Below are 20,365 nucleotides of genomic sequence, written 5' to 3' on the forward strand. Positions count from 1 at the left end.
TCATTTCCACACCCCAGCTTGCAGATATTTCAGCTCTCAAAACCCTGCTTACACATATCAATGGTATCATTCCTTGACAGTGTATAGGGATGCATGGCTAGGCTTAAAGGATCCCTTGTGTTCATTAGCATATTAAACACATATGAACCTATGATCCCCGGAACATATACTGTGTTACCTTTCTGACGACATTTGTATTGTGTGCTGACTTTCAGTTCTGTGCTTTGACTTTGATGGGTTTGTTGTAGATGTGTACCCATAGGTGTGTCCTACACAATCCTAATAGTGAGACATAAACATTTCCATGTGACATCTGTCATTGTGTGACTACACAGCCATTACAACGGCATCCATCGTAATGTACACAAACACTATTATGGTATAGTCATTATAAACAGCAATGTACAAATTCGGAAAGTGAACAGTACAAGTAGCATGTCAAAAGCAACACTGGATGAAATCATTTCATATTAATGTAGATAGTAACCCTGTGCATTAGACACATAACTTTATTTCCCTGCATCCATGACAGAGATGACAGGGATGTGGCACAGGTATCATCACTTGCACAGGTTGTTGTGTGGGGGTGCAGGAGGCCTAGGATGACCCAATAGGTTGTCAAGCTTGTGTGTGAGCTAGGAAGAGATGCAGGCAGAATGGGCCATGGTAGTGTGGTGTGTGTCTGTAGGTGATTTGAATGTGACAGTGGTGTGTGAGTGTCTACAGCCAAGCTCAGTGCTAGCTCTATGTGTCTGTATATTGGACAGCTGTCAGCCATGCATGGTAGAGCTGCCAGTTCATTGTCTCTACCCCCGAGCACGTGAGCTGGTTCTCCCAGGAGTTCCACTGCCACTTCCACACCCAAGATCAGATGCTGTGCTACTACCTGACGGTGACTACTGTGTGCTGGAAATGTGTTGTTTAAGGGAGTGCCCAGGACCATGAACCCATGGCCTGCCACATCTTGGTGTGGACAGCACACTCCCCTCTGGGGCACTGGATGTAGTACCACTACAGAAGCATGATTGTGCATGGCCATGTAGACTCTCACCAGATGTAGTTTCTGACCTATATCTACAAGGTTGACACTCAACTCCAGCCAGATGTTGCATCACAGACAACATGTGGTACAAGACAGATAGTGTGTGATCTCTCTCAGACCAACATCTTTCCACTGTGTCAGAGAACTGATTCAGGGTATCATCAATCCGGTGGAGACAGTCATGGAAATCAGATTGAGCTGCATCCATAACCCTGAGCATTCATCTGGAGTTCTTTCTAAATGTGCCAGTGCCTCTATGATGGCCCTAAACATATGTCGATTGACACAAGATGAGACACCTGCAACAAGTGGTGGAGGGACAATAGGCCTCCTACGAGCACCCCCATCAATCCGCCTTTGTGGAACCTTGCCAACTGTTTGGCTATGGCCAGTGTCAACAGTCACTGAAGCCACAGTAGCCACAATTCCCCTGTTCAATGTCCCCACCCTTCGACTGTGCAATATCTGTGGTCACAGGAGACTGGGTATACATAGGCATACTGGCTGTGTATGGTGATTATGAGGATGGATGAGGGATGTCAACCTCTGTGTCAAATTCAACCTCTGTAACCCACAACTGTGCCTCACTTTGCCCACCATCATCATCATCATCAGAGTCTGAGAAGACATGGACATCTGGTTGTGAAGAGGAGAAAGACCAACCTCCTTGGTCATCTGTGATAAAAAGGGAAAAGCATTACATTAATAACTGCACTACTATGCTCATCAGTACTATGTTGCAATATATGTTAAGCTGTCTACTACTTCTGTCATTATTATACACTTGCATCACCTACATCATTATACAGTAGGACATGGGGACATTATTTTCCAACCCACATCTGTAATCATTTATAAATAAACGATCTTCAAACAGGAATCTTATGAGCAAAACATAAATGATGTACACTGCACAACTGACAGTTATGGCAATCTGTAATATCCTGACAATACTGTCAAATCAATCACTGTGGTCACACCTACAAGGCATAGGTATGAGTTTAAATTGTGTACAGTCAGAAAGTATCTGTACAGTTGGCAGTCATGCAGACAGTACATCAATCCAGCCAGCAAGCTGTGATGAGACGGGCAAATACAATGAACTAAATCTACATCTCTGACAAAACAGTGTTGTGCTTACTAGCAGCAGGAGCACTGCCTCTTGCTATTCCTGACGGTCCTGGAAAAATGTGAGGGAGAGGTAATGTAAATAGCAGCTCATGCTGCAGTATAACAGGGTAATAAGTCCAAATATCTCACATTTACAGTAGCTACGTTAACAGGTATGTGGGTCACAAACTGCATGAGCTTACAACTGCAGCTAACCCTCCTCCCAAAAATACCTGACACCCACGTAACACTATGTACAGCCTGACATGCTGACTGCTACAGTATTCCAATGGTGATCCAACTAAGCATACCTGGATGCTCCTCTTGCGTGGAAATGGTTGCACCTACATCCACAACATATGGGGTGATGGATGCCTGGAAAATATCCTCTGTTGCAAGATTCACTAGGAATTCCTCAGTGACTGACAGAGGTTGTTCAGCTACAGAACCACCACCAGTGACCTGACAATCCCTGCCTACGTCTACTGCACGTCTGTGTGTCAAGTTGATCATGTCTGTCACATGGTGTCGCACCTGCTCATATGTGCGATTCTGGTGACCCACAGCATTAATGTTGTGCAACAGTTCTTCCCACAAGGCTGTACACACTTGCTTATTTGCCCTCCCTCTGGACAGCAGGACTCAGTGGTGTTGTCTCAGGGCCTCAATAATGAGGTTGGCTTCTGCCTCAGTGAAAGGTGGCCAGCATCTGGCATGCACAATATCTCCTGAAATACAAATAAATGAGAACACATATCAGGATCACATATGTTGGAGTAGACTATGTAGAGATACAGCAATAAGGAAGCCTATTGGTATTCCCCACTTGATTACACATCTCTTAACCAACAGTGTGACAAAAAAAAAAAAACAAAGGTTGTAGAAACAATTAGGATAGTAGCAATAGTGACCCACTGCATTTTGTGATATGACAGATCCTCACATATGATCAGACAACAAATACAGGAGTCCATTGTAGTGTGCCCCATAGCAGGGAAACTCCCACCCATAACATATGTCTAAACAACAGTGCCAACCAAATAGCAGGGTGCTACTACAACTGCTAACAAAGGAAGTATCCAAGAGACGTCTGTACCTAGTTAATATAGGGCATTACTGTACTCGACATTCTCTGTAGGTATAATACAGCTGGAGATCACTGGCATTTCATCATTACATTTGTAAGAAAGGCTTACTGCTGTAATCCACATTCCCCCTAAGTATATTCAAACATATGTATCATATTGGAAACAGAATGGTTACATACCTGATGGAGTACAAAACTCTGTTGAAAGATGCAGTTATATGAGTACTGTGTGAATGACTTAAGCATGCAAACTAACTCTCATACAAAATGGTTCCACTAGCCTTTGCCTTTTTAAGATGGGTCTGATTAGTAGGTGATTGCCTCTGAGCCAGTCTGTGGTTCAGGAATGCAACATGAAGCATACACAGCTGATTTGCAGTATAATTAGCCAATCCCATGCAACTACTCAATAATATATAAGGCCTCAATGTAGATTCCATCCCCATTCTAACATTTGGTTGGAAATTACTGGGGTAGGGATTATGTTAGCACAGAGTGAATGTTTGTAGCAGCTACTTGTTACATACAGATGTGTGTGCTACAGGTTGAATCTGATGCTGATGATCCAGGCAATAGGCATAGTTAGAGAGGCTGCAGAATGTCCAGGGCAACAACACTTAAGATTAATTGTGTGACCTGTGGTAGCTTTGGAGTGCAGCCAGAGCCTGATTCAGGGAATCCATCCTACTGAAAAGTAAGTTATGTGTTTAAGGTTAGTAAGTCAGCCAAAGATATCATTAACAGAGTGAAGGGAAACATGCTTGCTGTATCCTAGAACAAGGTAGGTGGTATATTAACCATTATGTCAACCAGTCAGATAACTGCCAAGTCATGTGTAATGTCATGGTAGTCATCTGGAACATGTGTGCTGGCAACTATTGCTTATAGGTTCATAGGTTCATAGGTTCATACTAGGCTATCTGCCCGAGGGCATTTTCAAGCCTAGCCCATAGTTTTGTGGCTTACGCCACCCCTTTAGTATGGGGAACTATACCCATTATTTTGCTGTGCCTCTGTCTAGCAGTGACACTGAGGTAATCCCTGGGGTATATCTGCGATCTCCCATCCATTGGTCAAGATTTCTTTTGAACAAGGCCAGCGAGGTGCTCTGCCTCACATATACCGGGATTTTATTCCACAGCATAGGGAGTCTTTGGGTGATGAATCTATCCCTCCAGCACGTCCTATTAATAGCCGTGTCGAGGTTTAAGTCTCCGCCCTTGTGGCTCTGACGGATCTAGATTTTTGAGGTGAAGCATATTCATCAAATCTGGGTTTGACATGGCCTTGTATGTTAGGCAAAGGTCACCTCTGAGCAAGCGGTGGCGACTGAATAGAGCTGGAGTTCTTTCAGTCGGGCAGCATAGGACAGATGTTTGAGACCCTTTATCCTTTTGGTGAGGAACTTTGTGGCCTCTCCAGCTGCTGCAAGTGTCGGGTCAGATACATTCCAAATGGGGCATTGTACTCAATCATTGGTCTGATGAGTGATGAGTATAGGGAGACTATGACCTCCCTTGATCTAGATGAGAATCCTTCATGATAAGGTGGGCAATGTAGAAGGTCTTCCTAACTACTTTAGCTACATGGGTGTCGAATGACAGACTACTATCAACCTGGGTCCCCAGGTCCCTGATAACTTCTTCTGTGCTCAGTGGATTGCCACCTATTTGGTAGCTAGGGGTAACCTTGTTTTTCCCGAAGGGTATGACTATGCATTTTTTGGCATTTAACTTTAGGCCATGGCTCTGGCACCAGTTATCCGTTTCTGTGAGACCCTTCTGAAGGATATCTGTGTCAGATGTGTTTTCTACTATGGCGCCCAGTTTGCAGTCATCTGCAAACTTTGTCAGCCATAACCCTCCTGTGTTTGCTTGTACTTCGGAAAAGTAGATGCCAAACAAGAGTAGGCCCAGGACTGAGCCCTGTGGTACACCACTTGTGACAGGCTTTGAGTCTGACATGGCGCCAGCAACTCTGACCCTGTGGGTTCTGTCACTCAGCCAGTTTGCAACCCATCTTGTGATGTATGGGTTAACATTTAAGCTGATGAGTTTTTCAGTGATACCCGAGTGGGGTATTGTATCGAAGGCCTTCGCCAGATCGAGGTAGGCTGTATGGACTGCCTTTCCCTCATCAATGGCTTTGGTGACTGTTTCGAAAAAGTCAACCAAGTTTAGAAGGCATGATCTGCCTTTGACAAAGCCAAACTGGGATGGATCCAAAGTCTGCAAATTCCCTATGTCTTTATTTATGAGGTCCATTATGATCCTCTCCATGGCTTTGCAGATAAGGCTTGTCAAGCTAATGGGCTGGTAGTTTCCAGGGTCGGTGGAGGCACTGCCTTTGTGAAGTGGGACCACAGTTGCAGTGCGCCACTCCCTGGATACGTATCCAGAGGTAAGACTATGATTAAACAGCTGTCCTAGCTGTGGGTTTAATTCCTCGTTGAGTTCGTGGAGCACACAGCCGGGGACACCATCAGGTCCCATGGATGCTGTGTTTTTTGCTTTGGAGAGAGCAATTCTCACTTGGGCGTTGGAGATGTTTGGGGGGCTGCAATCGCTAGGTATAGATATCTCTCCTTTAGGGGGGAGAGAAGTTTGCACTGAACCTGTCAGCCAGTATGTTGGCAATGTCTGTAGGATCAGTAATCTTCACATCATTTTGAACTAGTTCTGAGCATATCTGGGAGTTTCCTCCCAGGTTTCTAACATAGCTAAAGAAGGCCTTATGATTGTCTTTTGAGTCTTTAGCTATTTTTCTCTCAAAATTTGCTTTGGATGATTTTATGAGAGCTCTTAGTTTTTTACTTATAGTGATCAAGGGTGTGTTACCTTTTAAGGATTTTGCTCTATCTTGTAGTAGCTTCCTCCTTTTGTTGTAGAGTTTGTTTATGGCTGGGGTCCACCAGACTGGACGCTTGCCTTTGGTACAAAGAGTCTTTGTTTTGCTTGGGATTGCCTTATCCATGCAGTCCTGCAGGTGCTGGTAGAAGGCATTTGTAAGTGATTCAGCGGCTTGAGTACTGTTTTCCGCCAGCTCGGGGGCCTTAAATGAGACCACACTAGTCTTTAGAAGTGTGAAGTCGGCTTTCGAGAAGTTCTTTACTGTGGTCTTTTTTATTTCAGGTGGGAGTGGGATGAGGACCTCCAGCGAGATTAGTTTGTGATCTGATCTCACCAGTGAGGGGTATACTTCCAGTGTTGAACATTGTGCTCCCATGTTCGTGATGATGAGATCAAGTATGTTTTCTCCTCTTGTGGGGATGGTGACTAGTTGTTCCATGGCATTTGAGTTTATGAATTCCAGGAACTTTTGGGCTAGGGTGTTTGGGCTTGAGTAGTGTTCCCAGTTTATATTAGGGTAATTGAAGTCACCTAGTATGATGGTGTTTGGTGATACATTTATCCCCTCTAGTGTTTTCAGGAAGGCCATGTGAGGTTCCTGAGTTTGTGAGGGTGGCCTGTAACATGCTACAATTTGCAGAGCAGTCTTGCCTATGGTTAATTGCACCTGGATGGTCTCTGATGCATCGTGCATTGCCACCAGTCTTGAGGTGTGGGTGTCCTTGATGAATATGGATACCCCCCCCTCCTTTCTTGGTATTGTCCGGATTTTGGGCCGGAACGCATGATAAGAGGTAAAACCTGATAGTGCTGGGGTGCTCTCAGGAGCCTTGAACCAGGTTTCTGTCACTGCACAGACATCGATGTTCTCCATACTGAGAAGGGCCTCGAGTGCGTGCATTTTGAGATTTAGACTTCTGGCATTGAGCAGCATTACCCTTAGTTTTTTCCTTTTTGTGTTCTAGGTGGTAGGTTTAGAATTTGAGCCTTGCCTAAAAAGGCACTATGGGGGTGGCAAGAGCCTTTGCCAATATCCGAATCCCAGGGTGACAGGTGCAAGCCGTCCCTTGCGGCAGCGTGGCTTGTCCAGCATGTCATCCCAGGCAGACAGACATTGGATCCCCTTTGAATGACACCAGAGTTTAAGCCAATTGTTAAAGCTGATCATCTTATCTCTGTATTGTGGCATCATTCTTGGTGAAGGTAGGATACTGCTCAAGGTCAGGGTCATACCTGCCTGGGCTACATAATCAGAGAGCTCCTCAATGTCTCTTTTCATGTAGTCCAAGGAGGTACGTCTCAGGTTGTTTACACCAGTGTGGACAATGACTGAGTCGTATTTGTACCTGCTGTTGAGAGACCTGAGTGCTTGCGTTATGTGGCGGATTCTAGCGCCCGACAGGCAGCTTACTGTGACCTTCTCCTTACTCAGTCTGGTGAGCGGGACATCAGTGTGTCTGACTATGGAGTCACCAATGACTAGTGTGTCTGTCATTGTGTTTGGCCTTAAGGGCTGTGACTGTTTGACACTCTGACTGTGAGGTCTATGTGTTGCAGGTGTTGTGTTCTGAGGTGGTGGTTGTTTGGGTGTCTGCTTTGGTGGCCTCTGCTGTTTTGGTAGATTTTTGATCAGAGCCGAGTATGTCTTTGTGTGTTTATGTGTATGATTTGAGGTTGTGATGGTACTATGTGAGACTGGGTCTATAGTGTGTGTGGTAACCTTCTCCTCCTGACTGGTCTTGCCAGTCCTATGTTGAGAGAGCTCAGCCTCCAGTTTGGCCATATAGTTGCATCTCTCGCATGTATTTGTGTTTTGTGGGAGGAGGAGAGGGTTGTCTGTGTACATGAGGCAATTGTAACATTGCCTCAATATTCCCAGGTTCACCAGCTGAGCAGGAGAGGACACTAGCAACTGATCCCTCGACATGCTAGAAGGACTAGACAAAAACTTTAAAAGAGATTCTGGGGACGTGGGTGACCGAGAAATGGGGGTTGCCTTTTGGGGTGCTATCTATAAGAGTGCCGTATCAAGGTAATAAGTACTGTAGGAGCAAGTGCTAGGTTTAACAGATAGAGAAAAGTCTACTTGGAGTAAAGTAGAGATGATCTTTTTAGGTATTCGAGAAAGTGCTAGTAACAGGGATGCTTAAAGGTAAGATTGAAAAGAATGCACTCTGCAGTGTGCACTAGAGAAGTTAGATATGAAAGTAGGTAACTTGAGTTTTACCTGTTTAAAAAGTTAAGGTTTAGTGGAGAGTTACTATTTTTAAAACAGCAAGATGGACTGAAAGGGGTGGTTACTTTTGTATTTTGTTACTATGAAATACTGTAGGATGGCCAATAAATTTAAATAATTGAAGGGGTGGGATTTCAAAAGTGATGGTTTTGTGATTACTCACATAAGCCAGTGAAAGTAGAGAGAAATGAGATATATGGTCAGATTAACATAAGAGGCGGCAACTAGAAAGACAGTGGTATTTAACAAGACAACTTAAATGGGTGGAAGGGAGGGAAAAATTCTGCCTGACTCAGAACAGAGAGAGCTGTGGTCTCTTTTGAAGTTTTAATATGCTGTTAAAACAGAATGCAAGCAAAACACAAGGTAAAGAAAACAAACTACAGTATTCAAAATATAGAAAGGCAATACAGAAATACAAAAAATAACAGCAAACTAACCTTTCCTTCACAGCAAAGTGTAGCAGAGTCTGGATGAGCCTTTCTGGTAAAGCTCTGAAATGTTTTAGTTTACTCCTTAAATAGAAAGTTTAGTTCCTAGCTCCACCCCCTCTGTTAACAAGTGATTAACCTTAAGTGACCTCTTCTGTCTTATGAATGAGTCCTTAATTAATCAGTTCTTATTTCTGCCTGACTCAGAACAGAGAGAGCTGTGGTCTCTTTTGAAGTTTTAATATGCTGTTAAAACAGAATGCAAGCAAAACACAACAAATGCTTCTTTCATGAGCTCCATATATGTATGTAACTTGTGCTGCAGCGGATATCTGTAATATCACTAGCAAACCAATGTGGGCTGTAGTCTGATATGACTGGGCCTCATTTCAATTACATACATCAAAACCCTCTGAGAATTCATACTGATGCATGATCTGACATTCTATGCACATTCTAATGTTGTAACAGCAATATCTGTATTGACTGCCATTATTTAGAAGCAGACATTCCATCTGTGCTGCTTTGGGTGGATAAATAGGTGATGAGACAGTCACACATATCAGAATTTATACTAGTGATGTACACAAACGTGGATTTAAATGCTAGACACAGCTGTATTTGAACCCAGGACCATGTGGAGCAAACATTAATGTTTTCACAGCATTCAACAGATAGCGCTACTAAATCACTGTTATAACAGGTATACTTTTACATGTAGTACATATAATTGAACACTTGCCTGCTGTTATATACCTCACTAGCAGCTGTTATTATGTGTATGGCTTTATAGTGAAGTATTTCTTTACTAAAGACACTGGTACACTCTTTCCATTGCTCGTGCAGCAGGTGTATTTTTACATGTTGTGATATAATTGCACAGTTACCTGATGCTAGATATCTCACTTACATCTATTCTTATATGCATGGCTTTATAGTGATGTATTTCTCTGCCAGAGTCCTGGTGACACTACTATTTTTTTATTAATCTCATAGCAGATTTGCTTGATGTGGTGCAATGCACAGTATCACTTAAACATGTTTAATGACAGGAAGTCGGCAAATACTATGTTTTGCTTAAAACACCTGAGTCAGTTAGCTGTGTGGCTTCGTGGGTTGATGCACTGTTTTGTAGGTGCAATGGTGCTGGGTTTGAAATAGGCTGCAGGTGTACTTTTTGAAACTGATTATTTTTTCACAAACATATATCAATATAGCCCTGTTTAACTTAGCTTAGTGATGCTGCATGTCATACAGCATTGTACAAAAATATCTTTAAAGAAATGAAAAATGGGGAGATAGGACAGTGGTGAAATGGGGTGCAAGCAGGGGGAAAAACATAGTGAAAGGCAGGTAGGTATGTGTAGGAAGGGGGTAGAAAAGAACCATAGCTATCCATTTCTTGTACAGTAACTGTGTACTGCAACAGATTTTCTAGCTGAATTTCCACTGTCTCCCCCAGAGGGAAAGATGAGGATAACATAAGTGTGTTGTCAAGCCAAATGGAACAAATTAAGTGTGTCCAGTGGACACATGTGCAAAATGGAGAACTATGTATGGGATAATATTTTTTGTTTTTGGGACTGCTGCCAATTTTTTTTTAAGGTGAGAGTGGAAGGTTGGGGAAGGGACATAGGTATGTCTGGGGGGGGTAAATTGGGAGGGTGAGGAAGCTTTTTCAGACAGACAAGACAGCAGGCAGGGTTAATGTGTGACACAAGAGTGGGGTGATCACCATGGTTGGGGAGGGTGTTGTGAAATCCCAGTCTCATGGACGTCAGACATGGCAGCAGTATGAATCAGGTCCTCACCCATGGGACTGTCCACAGTCCACCTTCACTGTCCCTTTGGAGGCAGTGGTTGATGCCAGTGCCTGGAGTGAGATTGCCCCACCAGGATGGACAGCATGGTCACCAGGATGGACAGCATGGTCTCCATGCGGTGTAGAAGTGCAGCAACAGTTTGGTGCAGCAGCCCACACACCATGCCTGGCAGTTCAGAATGGGTGACATAAGCACCCCCTCCACTTCCACTTGAAGAGGAGGGACCACCCACTTCCTGTAGTGCAGAACTACCCAATGGAGCAGGTACTGCATGGGTAGCAAAAGGGACACCACCAGGCTGCAGCCCAGACATGCTGGGCCCTGGTGCCGTGGCCGGGGTTGCCGAGGTAGGTGGATCACCTGGAACTGGCCTAACTTGTTGCTCTGTAGAAAATTAAATATAAACATAAGGTAAAAATAAACATAACCAAACAAATGTAATTATTAACCTAATAGAAAAAATAATGAGTAATGGAAAGAAATCAAAAGGAATACATTGAGGAACACAACAATAAATAACATAAATGAAAGTATTTTAATAGCAAAGCAATATTAAAGTATGCATAAGGCCAATATAAGAGGTAATTACAAATAATATATTATATCAAATCATAATAATAAATATGATTAATAAATTAAAGAAGAGAAGGGGGTGAGAGAGAAAAAAAGAACATTATTAACTTTGTAGATAATATAATTACATGGACTACATACTTGCATATGTTAGATTTCAATTGTGAGAACAGTGACTGCTAATATTGTAAAGATGATGTTGCATGTACATGGCTCTCAACCTGTTACCACTGAACATTATGGGCTAAGCCATACCAAATGGTGGTACAAAGGCACAACTACAGGGAACATTTTTACATATTCACCAGGATTCATGAAGTTTGCGCCAGGTGCAGGCGTAGCGTTGGCATTCTAACACCAAATATGGCTAGCGAGTGATCCAGGTACGAGCTGTTTCCACATGCACTACCTGCATACACTATGTCAGCACAGTTCCCAGCACCTGTATACTAATTACCCCATTTGCAGCAGAGTAGCATACAAATTAAGGCATTTAGTGATCCAGGAAGTGGTGCAGGTGTAGTGCAAGCATGCAGAAATGTAAACCATAAAAAACGGTTTACATTTTTGCAAACATAAAATCGGAGCCATGACAGATGGCCAAACACATGTATTATAATTGAAAAGTATACTAAAAGTTGTAGGAGCGATCCACAGTAGACAAACCACCAATTCATATAAAGTCCTCAGAACATCAAAAGTCCCAATATTCCAAACGAATGTTGTACAGACAAACCGAGATTCATTCAGTTCAAGGACAACTTTTAATGAAATAAAAACAGATGCAGGTTAGCGCTTTCACCTTACGGCTTCTTCAGACCTATTAGCATCTCTAAAGATCTCACAGTCTAAATCTAAAAACTGGCGGGAAGACCACCCACTCTTAAAGTACCAGTACAAAAAAGTACAAAAAAGTACAATGCAAATATACAACAACTAAAAATCAGTAGAAATACATAAAAAACGTGCATACCAATGCAAAATAAAACTCAAAACTTATGTACATATGTATATAAAAAACACGTGTGCCTAACATATGCATATACAAGACGCCCATAGATGTATATATTCAAAAGTGCATAACCATCTATAGACAATATAAAATAAAAATATATATATGAAAAATGTACATATAGATGATATATATGTATGTATATGCATGTGAGAAACAACGGTAAACATATGCATATAAAAATATATGCAATTATAAGCATATAAATATTTGCTCTCATAAACATATATATTCACTATACAAGAACTAAAAATGTACAAACATATATAAACAAAAATATATATAAAAACCATCATCAAATATGTCAAGGGCTGATAATATAATATATTTCATATTCTCAGTCTCCTCATTTTAAGGAAGGGCTTAATCAAAACTTTCCCATTGAGGCCAGGATACAAATCAGATCTCAGTCTCATGATCCATGTGGCTTCTCTAGCTTCAGTGTATGTCCTAGTATCACCCCCTCTAAACCCTATATAGATCCTCTCAATAATCTTAAATCTAAATGTATGGGATGCTCCATACTCTGTCTACTGTGGATCGCTCCTACAACTTTTAGTATACTTTTCACTTTTGTGTTTGGCTGTTTTGGTGGGAGCGTTTACTCTGCACAGGCAGTATATTTTCGATTTAACATGTATTATAATGTTAATATATGCCAATGTCTAAATATATAGCCATTGGCATTAAAAAATGTACAAAATATAAAAATGACAATTCATTTTTTTTTTCGCACTATCGCAAAGTTTAAGCATAGGGCAGCGGTGTGCAAATGAGATCGCAAGGAAAATAGAAAAATATAGAATAAAACTGCAATGTAACACATATCATGATTTCCCCATAATAGTTAATGGCAGGCATGTTACACCACACCATGGTGCAAGGGTTGCTAAGGGGCTGTGTCAGTGTTATGCGCGGTATCTAGGAATTAGTAGGCAATCTCATGCAAATGAGAGGAGTTATAGTGAATCACAGATTCTCCACTGGTGTAAGGATACACCTCACAGTGTAGCATTATAACACCAAGGTGTGCCCATGAGATAAAGATGACATCAAGAGAGAGGTGTATCACCTTTGCTGTAAGCACATTGGAGCATTGCTAATCCGGTTTGCCCGTAGCTAAGCAAAGCTGCAGGAAAGAGGTGTGTTGAACTGGCTTTAGCTTTGCTTAGCTGAGAACACACAAGGTAACCGAGTATGCATGTGAACGGAGATTAAAATGTGCTTAAACTTGGTAAATGGGTTTGCGCGACACGCACTGGAGCTGAAACAGGAAGGATATAGGAAAAAAATAACGAAATGCTGCAGCAGGGAAATTGGAGTACAAATGACTAATTAACACCTAGAAACCTACAGTGGGCCATTGACAACAGCTAACAAGGCTGCAAGCAGCTACCTGCAAAACAGGAAAGGGGAGGGGCTGTACTGCAAAGAAAACATTAAAGTATCACAGCAGAACAAAGCAGAATTGCATTATATCAGCTACAAAACACATTTTGCAAGACATGACTGGGTAGGGAAAGTACAAAACAAGAAAGTTGGCAGGTGGATGCATGCTTGACAATGGGAGGGGATCCAGGTTTAAAAGTGAATTACAGGGCAACAGATTAATCTAGACAGGCAAGCATAACTCCACACTACAGGCCCCACACTTGCAGTACTCACTGTAAAACCCATAATTAAGATACTCTGCAGCTGGAATTGCTCATACACAGCCAATGACATCAGCAGCATCCATAGCACAATAATATAAAGTGTGAGAGCACCTCACACACATTGTGTGTTCCCATACACTCTGCACCATTGGTGTATACATACGGGTAACTTTTAATATGTACATGTTAGGGGCTGCCATAGCTTTGATCCACCAGCATCTTTGGGAGACTGAAGGTGGTGTGGAGGATGATGCTGACAACCACCTCAGGCACCAGATGGGGAGAAGAGTGTTCAGACCCAGGGTAACATACCAGCAGCTACATGATCTGGAGATAGTAGAGCATTACAGTGTGGACATGAATACCCTACAGCAACTTGTGGAGCTGTGCCGGCCACGCCTCAGAGCCAGAACAAACCAATCCCAGTGGATACGAAGGTAAGTGTAAGCCTGAGAATACTAGCCCCAGGTACCTTTCAAAAGCCAACTGAGGATATCATGAGGATCTCACAGGCATCAGCATCCAGGGTACTTCACCAGTTCTTGGATGCCATGTTACCACATGCCAATGAGCACATATACTTCCCCCAAATGCAGGAGGAGTTGGCCAGCAATATGCGTCTCTTCCACCATGTGGCAGAATACCCAGAGGTACTGGGTGCAATAGATTGCACGCACTTACACATCAAGTCACCACACGGTGAGCAGGGTAGGCACTACATAAACCACAAGGGATACCCCTCCATCAACTGCCAGGTCGTGTGCAATGCCCAGGGCATTATCATGGATGTGTGTGCTGGCAGCCCTAGAAGCTATCACGACTCCCACATCTGGCATGCCTCACTGCTGTATTAGGTATTTGCCAGGGGGGGGCATCCCATATTTGGCCACCAGGTGGGGGATGCTGGTTATGCAATGGAAACGTGGATGATGACTCCCATCAGAAATGCACACACACCCATGCAAGAACGCCATAATGAGGTACACGCACAAACCAGAATCATCATAGAGCATGTGTTTGGCATGCTTAAATCACAGTTCTGTTGCTTGGACATATCTGGTGGAGCCTTGCAGTATTTTCCAGGCACGTGTGCCCACATCTTCATAGTATGTGCCATGCTACACAATATGATCCTGCAGAAATAGCTGCAGCAGGGACAGAATGGTGAAGGCCCTCACAGCCTACCACCATTGCCAAGGGCCCCACAAGCACAGAGGGACTCATACCATGAACACCCAGAGCCAGCCCCAGTAGTTAGATGGAGGCGTGCCCAGTATGCCCATGCCTTGGCAAGGAGGGAACATATAGCACACACACTGACAGTGTAGGCACCTAGGGACTGACACCTTTCTCCACCAGCACACACATTAAAATTGGATGGCACACACACAAGACTACCTGTAAATTGTCATGTATAGGCAGTCTACTGTGTGCATCCAACATAGGCAGCCCTCAACTATTGCACACACAACTGCTATTGGCACAAGGCAAGTCAACACCTGAACAGTAAATTAAGCTATCAGCATGTGCTGATACTGTATATATAAGTTAATAGGTTCATAGGTAGGTACTTGGCTAACTGCCCAAGGGCATTCATAAGCCTAGCCAAAATGTGTCAACTTTTGCCACCCCATTGATTAATTAACTGTCCCTCTGTGGAGCAGAGCCAATGGGGGGATCCCTGGGGTGTATCTACTGTTCCCCATCCACTCTTCATGGTTTCTCTTGAAGAGTGTTAGTGAGGGGCTTTGTATAATGTAATTAGGGATGTTGTTCCAAAGCATGGGGAGTTTCTGTGACGGGAATCTGTCCTTCCAGCATGTTCTAGTTATTGTTGTGGCAAGGTTTAGCTCACTACAGCATGTGGCTCACTGTGACATGGATTCCCATAGGTGGAGCATATCAATTAAGCCTGAGATGGATATGGCTTTGTAGGCCAGCAGAGATCATCTCTGAGTAAACGAGATGCCACAGAATAAAGCAGGCGTTTATTCAGTCTGGCTGCATAGGACATATGTCTGAGGCCAGTAATCCTCTTGGCAAGGTACGTTCATGGTCCTTCCAGCTGTTGGAAGTGTCTTCTGAAGTACATCCCAAATGGGTTATTATACTCTATGATGGGACTGAGGAGTGATGAGTAAAGGGGCACTATAACCTCAGTATGCCTAGATGCGTACCCTTTAGTAATCAGATGGCCTACATAGAAGGATGTCCTAACTACTTTGGAGATATGATTGTCAAAGGAAAGATCACTATCTACCTTAGTCCCCAGATCCCCTATTACCTTGTCTGTATTAAGGTGGCTGCCACTTATGTGTTAATATGTGGGTGATATTTTTTCCAAAATGGAATGACCATGCAGTTTGTGGCACTTAGCTTGAGGCCATGACTTTGACACTCTGTGTCGGTCTCTGTGAGGCCCTTTGAAGGATGCCTGTGTCAGCTGGACTGTCAGTTATGGCTTCCATTTCCCAGTCATTGCCAAACATGGTCTGCCGTAGTCCACCTGTGTTTGCCTGTACCTCTGAGAAGTATGTGCCAAACAGTATGGGTCCCAGGACTGAGTCCTGTGGGACACCAGTTGTGACTGGTTAAGAGTTGGACCTGGAGGCTGCTAGGCTTACCATGTGGGTTCTGTGTGTAAGCCTGTTGGCAATCCATCCTGTGATGTATGGGTTCATGTACAGGCTGGAGAGTTTATCAATAATACCCGAGTGGGGAATGGTGTCAAAAGCCTTGGCAAGGTCCAGGTGGTATGTCTGAACCACCTTTCCCCTCATCTAATACCTTGGTGACTGTAAGACATCAAACAGGTTCAGTAGGCATGATCTGCACTCAACCAAGCTGACCTGGGTTGGGTCAAGTGTTTGGAGGTTACCAATGTCTTTGTTAATGAGTGCCATGAGGATGCGCTCCATAGCTTTTCAGATCAGGCTAGTCAGGCTTATGGGGTGGTAGTTACCATGGTCAGTTGTATTTCCACCTTGGTGGAGTGGAATAACTGTTGCTATGCGCCATTGTATGGGCATGTAGCCTGTGTAGAGGCTGAGGTTGAAAAGTTTAATTGGGTGGGGGGTTAGTTCATCTTGTAGTATTTGCAGGACTCAGTCTGGGACACCATCTGCCTCCATTGATGCTGTGTTTTGCTATTTGAGAGGGCTATTTCCACCTGTGTGTCTCTGATGTCTGGGATACTGTACTTTTTGGGTATTGTTGTGGGCTCTTTAGGGGGTGAATTTTGCACTGAATGTATCTGCAAGGATGTTGGCGATATCAGCAGGTTCAGTATATTTTGTGCTATATTGCACCGGCACAGCGCAAATCTGTGTGTTACCACTTAGATCCTTGACATAGTCAAAGAAGGCTTTGTGGTTATCTTTCGAATCCTTGCCTATTTTCCTGTTGAAGTTAGCCTTGGATGATTTCATGAGGGACCTACATTTCTTACTAATACTGGTCATGGATGTCTGTCCTTTTTGGGATTTGCTGTTTTTCTGGACTACTGTCATACTTCTGTTGTATAGCCTGTTTATTGCAGGGGTCCACCAGACTGGTGTCCTTCTCTTGGAGGAGTGAGTCTTGGTTTACCAGTGATGGCACTATCCATACATCCTTGTAGGTGCTGATAGAATGCATTTGTAAATCCTTCTGTATCTTGAGCAGTGTTTTTCCTTAGTGTGGGGGCTGTGAAACCTCCCACCTCTGTCTTCAGTAGTGTGAAGTTAGCTGTAGGAAAGGTTTTCCCTGTGATTTCCTTGGGTGGAGGAGATGGTTGGGTGTGGAAATCATCAGTGAATAGTTCATGGTCAGCTCTAACCAGTGACCAGTTTACCTCTGCTGTGGTGCACCTGTCGCCCATGTTGGTGATTACCACTTCTAGTATGTTTCTACCTCTGGTTAGGGAGTTTACCATCTGATACAGGGCATTTGAGGTGATAAATTCCAGGAAGCACTGGGCCTGGAAATGAGTACTCGAGTAAGTTTCCCAGTTAATGGTAGGGTAGTTGAAATCAACCAATACCAGGGTGTTCGGTAGGACTGTCATGTTTTTCACTGTCTCCAGGTAGGTGGAGTGGTGGTCCTGGGTCATGGAGAGTGATCTGTAACAGGCCACAGTTTGCATTGCAGTTGTGGCTGATGTTAGCTGCACATGGATAATCTCAGAGGTATCATGCTGCCCCACTAACCTGGAGGTGTAGGTTTCCCTGATAAATATGGATACACCCCCTTCCATGTCTGTGTCAGTCCATGTTCTGTGGCCAAAATGTGTGGTATGGATTGTAGTCTGGTAGTACTGGTGTGCTCTCATGAGCCTTAAAACAGGTTTCAGTTATTGCACAGATTTTGATGTTGTCCATACTGAAGAGTGCTGTGAGTGCGTGCATTTTGTGATTACAACTTCTGGCGTTGAGTAGCATAACCCTTATTGATTTTTCTATTGTGCTGTTTATGGAGGTGGGATTCATCTTTGAGCCTTGCCTAAAAAAAGGCACCATGGTGATGCCAAAAGCCTTAGCCAATATTTGAAAGCCTAAGGCTATCACATGCAAGCCGGTATGGTATTGTTGCACGTGTGTTTCCCATCTGTGCTTGTTTCTCATCTTTCCTGTAGGTAACCTACTGGTAAGCGATAGAAAGCCTTAAACTGATACAAGTCTTCTAGCTTCCAAGATAGGCTTTTGGAGTGATTAAGTATCAGTGTTCTGTATTTTCTTGCTGTACTTAACTGTTTTCTGACTACATTGTGATTTCTCACTGTATATTGTGATCTGAAAGCTCTGTTTATTCACATATTATTTCTGTGATGGCCTGCACTTTATAGGTTCTCAGATAGGTAGTAGGCTATCTGCTCAAGGGCATTTAGAAGCATAGCTACAGTGTGTTGGCTTTCTCCGCACCATTGATGAAGTAACTGAGCCTCTGTCAAGCACAGCCAATGAAGTGATTCCAGGCGGAGTTGCCGGAAGCTGTTGAAGACTGGGGTGGCGGAGGGTGATAGGGGCACTTAGTGATCTAAAAAGGGCATGTTAACATGAAAATTCAACACCATTCAATTTCCCTAACAGGTCTTGCAGCTATAAATCTGGAGGGGCTCCCCCTCCCCCTGGCTGTATGGTTCTAGGACACATAATCCCAGGGATGTATATTCTGTTACCCATTCACACATCAGGGTTTCTCTTGAAGTGTGTCAGTGAGGAGCTATGCCTAATGTAGTTAGGAATTTAATTTATAGTCTCTCATTTCATTTGTTAAGTTTTTATTTCAAGAGTACGTGAAGCTCAGTGAGTTTGGGGGCTCCGCCCTTTGCTTAGCCTAGCTTACACATAGAAATCATCTGAATAGGAAATAGGCAGAAGCAACGTTAATGTCAATAGTGTAATGGTTACAGCATTTGCATAGTATCTGTGCATTCATAGTTAAAATCCCAATAAAGTCAGGATTTTTCATGTTAAAAAGTATACCTTAACCACAGCTCGCATATTTAGGTAGTAATCTTCAGTATAATAAACATTTGAAACACCCATAAAAACTCATGTGTGCCGGAGAGTAAAATCAACAGAGAATGTAATGTTATGTAAGCACATATTGAGATGTTACTTCACTGAAATATATATATCCTAAGTAGTTAGCAGATGTGGCCGTGTTTGCGTGCACAGGTTATACATTTTCAAATTTCGTTTAATGTCACACAAACACTTTTAAACATGCTTACAACTGCTTAAATAAGCCTTATTCTGGAGTAAAATATTTTAAAGCATTTGCAGGTCTTGAACTCTGGACTATGTATACCATAGTCATGGGACTTACCACTAAGCCATCTGAGCTGTATACATGTTTCATGGTTGTTAGACTACACCTTTTACTATAGGCATTCCACAGTACTGACCACAAATGGGACAGTCACTTTGTGTACATATGTACAGTACATTGTAATGTACTGTAGTTTGTGAATCAACATATACAAGTCTACATATGTATAACTGTTAAAAATTAATATTAAATATATATATATATATATATATATATATATATATATATATCTATATATGTATATATACATATATACAGTTACATCTAAAGCCATATATATGAACATCTATGAAAACACTTCATGACACCGAAGCAATCCAAAGGAATTGAAGTGTACACAAAACACATGCAGCTCTGGTATTATAACTATTAATATTAACTTAATTCACCATAGAAGGGATAGTTGTTGTGTATTTGGAGTTTGGGGTGGGGGAGGAATGATGGGTAATGAAATTATGCATCAAGGAGAGCCTGGGTTGGATGTTCAATAAGTGAAGTTGAGGTGTATACATGGAGTATGGAGACAATAAAAAAGGACACAAAACAAGAACCATTCTCATCCCTAATACACCCTGTCAGGTCACATTGCAACACATAATTCCACAAACATATGAACATTAACATGTATCATACATATGTACTCCAACTGACTGTCACATTTGTTTTCAGTAGTGAGGAATGCCCGTAGTAAAAAGTATATTCTAAAAACCATAACATTTGCACATGTCTCAGATGC

Source organism: Protopterus annectens, chromosome 10.part0 (genome assembly GCF_019279795.1).
Source record: "Protopterus annectens isolate FY-2018-M chromosome 10.part0, PAN1.0, whole genome shotgun sequence".
Classification (NCBI taxonomy): Eukaryota; Metazoa; Chordata; order Ceratodontiformes; family Protopteridae; genus Protopterus; species Protopterus annectens.